The sequence below is a fragment of the Helianthus annuus genome, chromosome 10 (genome assembly GCF_002127325.2).
Source record: "Helianthus annuus cultivar XRQ/B chromosome 10, HanXRQr2.0-SUNRISE, whole genome shotgun sequence".
NCBI lineage: Eukaryota > Viridiplantae > Streptophyta > Magnoliopsida > Asterales > Asteraceae > Helianthus > Helianthus annuus.
Genome location: NC_035442.2, coordinates 172,958,793 through 172,965,553, shown reverse-complemented (window position 1 = coordinate 172,965,553; position 6,761 = coordinate 172,958,793). Strand labels below are relative to the sequence as shown.

The window sequence follows — 6,761 nt, the reverse complement described above, 5'->3', positions numbered from 1 at the left end:
AATTCGAATTTTGGGGTGTTACAAGTCTACCCCCCTTAAAGAAGGTTTCGTCCCCGAAACCTTGCTCGTTCTTACCAAACCAATTCTACTCTTACCCCTTTCTAGTTGTTCATCCACAATACTTATGTCAGATTCTGCTCCAGAGCTCTTATTAGTGTCTTTTACTTTATAATGCTAGCTCCTAGCGCATACCATCACTAGCGTTTCATTCATTGGATTTATTTCAATTGTATACAATTATTAATCGTACAAACCCTAGTCTATGGCTTATTTCTAACTTCCTATTTAAACATATTACATTCATATATTTACTAATCGAAATAAATCGATTATTTCATACTACTCATACACCATATGCTATCTTTTATTTTGTTCACTATGAGCCATCCTAAACATTCCATTACTATCATTACTTCTGATTACCTTTAAGCTCATAGGAGGGGTCGGTATATTACCATACGCATACTATAATCATTCAAGGACTTATTATTACAACTAAAACCACCCTTCTTAAACTTACTTATCCGTACTTAAATCACAAAGACTAAGCATTATTTCCATGGTTACTATTGTTATTTATGTCATGCATATCTTTTCTACAATGTCTTGTTCAAATGAACATGGCCAACAAGCCGAGCATCAAGGTTAGCATTTCTTATCGATACTTGTCGTTTCTTATATTCTATCAGAATTTCCACAGTTACTAGCATTCAATTTCAATACCACCAGTCGATCATTACAAACATTTTGAAATTCACTCTACATTTTGCATTACGGTTTGTGTGTGTATATGTATATATATATATATATATATACATTCTATCCTGACACACCCATCTCTAGTCGAGTACAAACCTCCTATTAAAGTTACACCCCTTTTTATACATACCTCTCGGAAGTAGATTCCATTGATTTGTTATCCATACCTTACGAAGATCATTCCTTCCCGATTAGTGACATTACGTGTCCATTCATCAAGCTCACCTATGATTACAAAACTTAACATATCAAAACATTAACTAATGAGTCCAAATGGCAATCGCCATCTGACCCGCATGACCCGTTCATCACATCACCTCATTTATATATCAATACTTTCTCAATTCCTTCTTAAGACATTAGTGGGTTAGACCTATTTATAACGGGTCAATACATGGCCATTTCTTATTATATCATTCTTTTTATTTATATATACATACGTGTCGAGGTACATGTTTGTACTTCTTTTCAATTCAGATATGCTTACGATCTCATCACTTCATTGTTCCAGTGTTTTCTTGCAAACACTTGCCTTCCCGTTTTAAAAGTTAGTCATAATACTTATTTCGCTTACAATACTAATATTTTAGTTCCATTTGCTCATATACTTTCATTTCCTTCACACATTCGATTACCCAATTAAAGGGGTAATGGCATATACTCTCATAATGAGATTCAAGCATACCGCTTACGACCCGGTCACATCGGGTTAACTGCTTTCAACATAAATCTTTCGTTCTATTCGTATAACGGATTGAACTTCATACATTCGTTATTGCATTCGCGACCACCCGTTCTAAACGGATGGTACCTTATCCTTACTCGACTTGTTCAACTTGAACCTGTCGACTTGCATAGCTTATCATAGCATTCGCTATCATAACCAAATCCGCAAGGGATTTGCATCATTCTTATCTTTCATTCCTTGAATCCGTCTCGCGGATTCAAGCATTGCATTCGCATAATTCATTCCTTGAATCCGTCTCGCGGATTCAAGCATTGCATTCACATCTTTCATTCCTTGAATCCGTCTCGCGGATTCAAGCATTGCATTCACATCTTTCATTCCTACAAGGTACTCTCAATCCCCCGAGAGTCTTACTACCCATTTCACCCACACGCCTAGCTGCTACCAAACTCTATCAGACATACCTGTAATAATTATCACGGTCTCAGGAACGTCATACGTTTCTTGTGTACTGGCCAGGTACACATTCCACGTACTAGTTTCGTGCCTTCGTGTAATTGCCACCTTATGTCGAAGAATTTAGTTTCGGCTCGTGTAACCTTTTCAACTTATTTATTATGTCGTTATTATATTTTGCTAAAAATTTTCTTTCACTTGCTTAATTATACCATTTCATATGCCCACACGTTAGGTTTACGTACCTGGGGTCAATTCACCTTATTACTTTCCTTGATGTCGGTTCTAGACCGCATCCGCGGATCATCCCTTCCAAACAATTGCGCTTACCCTTCACATAACATACTATTAATTTCCTTCAATTACATAAGCTAATACATACTTACATTTGCTTTTGCCTTTAGGCCTTGATCGAGTCTTGGATTGTACGGGTTCCTTATCATAAGAGCACACAAGTTTGAGTTCAAGTACTTACTTTCTTGTACTTGATTCTCTCAAACCAGGGCTCTGATACCAACTTGTAACGCCCTAACACGTAATTGACGAAAGTCGCAGCGGAAGTCCTTGCCATAAAATTTCTTACATTATAAACCATGCTTCTTACTTGAAAGTTCACTTTTTAAAATAACTCTTTTATATTAAATACAACAAACTGACTTAATAATAAAATAATTGATAGCTTATGTACAATAAATTACATCCTCAGACAGCCCCGTACAATCCCTCAAGTGACTCGATCCTTGATCTATATTCCTTGATGATCCTCCGTGACACGTACCACCTGCATTCACCACATACATTCAGAACATTAGCACACAATGTATAAACATGATCATTCACATACGCTTCACTTCTCGTTCTTTATCAAATTTCAAGCATTCCGTCTGCGTATCCATTTCCTGGCGAGGCTTTATAAATGTACCTGCATTACTTATCATCCTCAAGGTACACCAATATTAACGTTAGTCCTCAATGTGTCTAAATCATGCACATATATGTACTTACATACCCACATGCCTATACATCTACAAACGTACATACACTCGTACATACCCTTATACATACCTACATACACAACTACATACTTACATACCCTTCCTACAACTAGACATACGTACATACACTCATACATATCATTAAGCATAACTACATATCCCACCACATGCGTACTCTTGGAGTTATAAATAAACATATGTATATACCTGCACACCTACTTACATAACTTCTACATACATATATAAATACATACGAACACACAAACTTGCTTATCCACATATGTGCATCCCAATATGCTCATAAGAAACTTACGAATCATCGGGATGCGTTACGGATCGCTTAGAAATACAAAATTAAGCAAAACGGAGAAGTGGGCTAGACAGCCCGTCGGCGACGGGGTGGGGACCCGTCGGCGACGGCTTCTTAAAACATCCGTCGCCCAAACTTTCCCGTAGCCAGATAGATAGGCCGTCGGCCAGGATCCAATTCCCACATGCCGTCGGCGACGGCCCTTCTGGGCGTCGGCGACGGCTCCTCGTTTATTCATTTTCCTGCTGTGTTGTTTCGTCGTTCGCATAAACTAAAATTCGCATAACTTTCAACCCGTTTACCCGTTTAACCTCCCGTTCCTTTCTACATGCTTGTAAATTCACCATTTATCATAAGAACCTAAAACCCAACATCCGGATCAAGGAAATTCTTGTCTTACACGCTCTTGGCTTATTATTCACTTATGAATTATTCGACCCGTTATGGGTATTTATACATTAAAAGGTCTATAACATACAAAACCCTATACTTCACTTTCATACTAGACAAAGACATTACTCTAATCGAATAGCTCACTTCCAAATGACTTTTAAGGTCGTTTACCCGAAATCCCCACCAAGGGCGTTTTTGTCAACTTTGCCCCATTATTAACAACAAGCACTACCTTGCATAAGCAACCAATCCTACTACCTAGTTACGATTCTTAATCACGCATACCTTACTCGGATCAAAGCTGAGATCCGTTTAATACTTCATCAATATCATACCATTTGTTCCTATTCGACCTCAATTACCATACCTAGTTAAGTTGCATATAACTTTACATAAATAACTAAGAAGTGATTACGGAATCACTTACCTTGAGCGTCCATTTTCGCATTGGCTTCCTTGTCCCCTCTTGACCCGTTAGTCTTTCGTGCTTGAGTCCACGTCCACATGATCCCTAATGCTTTCATGTTACCGCAATCACATCCTTGTTAGTGTACACGATTTCACATATAATGATCATATCAAAAGCGTAACTCACATTTGACTTTCATGATCAAGTCTAATAATCATAAAGCATACATCCAAAACCACATCTTTCTAGACTCATGCAATCCATCATGTTAACGCATAAAACACATATTAATTTAGCACCTACCATACGACACTATGTACATTTCGTACTTATGATGCTAAAGTACTTACAACCACATGATCACATAATCATACTCGCATACACATTCGCTTACATATACTTTCACATATCATACACCTTCGCTCTTAATCACCTTGATTCAAGCACATCTAATACAAGGTGAGCATTACACCATTCAAGCACAAGGTACAAGCTCCTAATGCATAAATTTGACCAACATATACTTTCAACCCGAATTCGTATACGAGTTCCATCTAAAGCATATTTTTCAAGTTAGTAAACTACTACTTTTATCACAACCGCTTTCTATACATGCAAACTTACAATTTTCATACAATTTCACTTTCTAGCTTCACCTAGTCATTTTATCAAACACTTGGTGTGCGTACAATCTACTATGCATAGTTTACAACTAGTTCAAGCATAGCCATTAACTTCTAAATTCTAATCACCAAAAGAGTGTTCAAAATCACATTCCATTCTTACAATTCACCCTAAACTAACATCACAAAACCCATTTCAAGCTAGTAACAAATACATCAAACAAGGATTGGACATGGGTAGAACACCCATGTCGCTACTTCATTCAAAATTGTGGGTTTCTTCTTAAATCATCAAATTAGTTGGAATCATACATAATACACGTTTTATATAACGATTCTAACACATAATCACGCTTAATTTCATACCAATTCGTGGATTAATCAATAACCCACTTCATACAAGATGATCAAATCATAAATTGGAACTTACCTTATGATCAATACACTTAGATTAAGTTGTACCTAGCCTCATGCATTCGATTTCTTCTCAAAATCAGGTTCAATTTTTGAGTTCTTGTAAGTAGTTGAAGAACAAGGGTTTCCCCTTGTTCCTGATCATTCTCACGCACACACACACCTTGTGTGTGTTAGATTTTTGTTTTAATAAATTAACTTCCAAGTTTGGCACTCTAAGTCCCTCAAGTTTTAACTTACTATCATATATGCCACAAGTTTCATCATTTAGCTTATCTAATAGGCATTTAACTAGGTTTATTAACTTAGTTATTGTATCTCATTTTATTAAACATGGCAACATGCTAACGAATTTAATAATTCGAATTTTGGGGTGTTACATTTTACTTATATTTCGGGTAATTATGAGATTAAATTAAGTAAACTAGACAGGTTCCTGGTTTGCGATGAGTTTATGCACCTATGGCCTACCACGAGTCTGTTGGTTCTTAGAAAGGGCCCCTCGAATCATTGCCCTTTAGTCCTCTCTTGTTCGGCGCCTGATTACGGACCAATTCCTTTTAAGTTCTTTAATAGCTGGATAGGGGCTATTGAACTCGATGAGATTATTGCCAGAAATTTGGGGATAATTAACGCAGAAGGAAAGGCAGATGTGAGTTTCTACAACATGCTTAAAAAAGTTAAGTTGGATATTAAGCATTGGAGAAAAGAAGTCACCTCGAGACTCAAAACAGATGAAGATAGTCTGTCTAAAGCTGTTGAGGAGATCGAAAATTGGGCCTTAAGCAGAAACTTGACTAAAGAAGAGATTGGAACTAGGATGTCGTTGAGAAAACGCATTGAGAAGCTAGATACGGATAAGGCGAAGGATTTACAACAAAATCCCCGCATTAATTGGTTAAAAGTCAGCGATGAGAATTCCAAGTTCTCCCACCGGGTGGTCAACATTAACTTAAGCCACAACAGGATCAATGGCTTGTATTTCAAAGATAGATGGATTGTGGATCCTGTAGAGTTAAAAGAGGAAACAAGGTGGTGGTTCAAAAAGTTGTTTTCGGAGCCTATTAGAAGAAGACCACTCTTCCAAAATTTGAGTCTACCTGCTTTATCCGAGGAACAAGCTGATTATCTGGTTACCTCTTTCTTCGAACAAGAAGTGAGAGATGCGTTAAAGAAGTGCGATGGAAGCAAGGCCCCTGGTCCAGATGGGTTTTCCTTAAAATTTTATAATTGTACTGGCACCAGCTAAAGCCTTGGTTTATGAGAGCTGTCAACGAGTTCTTTATCAGCAGTGATTTTTGCTAGGGTTGTAATGCTGTTTTTTTGGCTCTGATTCCTAAGAAAACTGACCCTCAATTTATCACCGACTTCCGTCCGATCTTTTTAGTGGGTTCCTTTTACAAGATTCTTTATAAAGTTCTCGCAAATCGGTTAAGTAAGGTTATGGATAATCTGATCTCCGATACTTAAGCGGCTTTTGTTGGAGGACGAAACATCTTTAACAACCCGTTAATTGTGAGCTAAACCATCTCGTGGGCTAAACGGAGCAAAACAAAGTTGTTGATTTTCAAGGTGGATTTTGAGAAAGCCTATGATTCTTTAAACTGGAAATTTTTAGTCCAAACTTTGAAGTACATGGCTTTCCTTGATAAGTGGGTGGAGTGGATGAAAGGGTGTCTTTCCTCCGGGAGAGGCTCGGTGTTAGTTAACAGGT

At 37.5% G+C, this 6,761-nt stretch overlaps 1 long non-coding RNA gene across 1 annotated transcript; it reads right to left on the bottom strand.

Moving 5' to 3' along the window:
* Positions 1 to 2,563: 2,563 nt before the first annotated feature.
* LOC110883558 lies at positions 2,564 to 5,399 on the bottom strand. Its single transcript, XR_002560509.2, has 3 exons — positions 5,064 to 5,399; positions 4,029 to 4,118; positions 2,564 to 2,684 (listed from the first exon to the last, which is right to left on the bottom strand). It is a non-coding gene; the product is annotated as an uncharacterized LOC110883558 (long non-coding RNA).
* Positions 5,400 to 6,761: the final 1,362 nt, after the last annotated feature.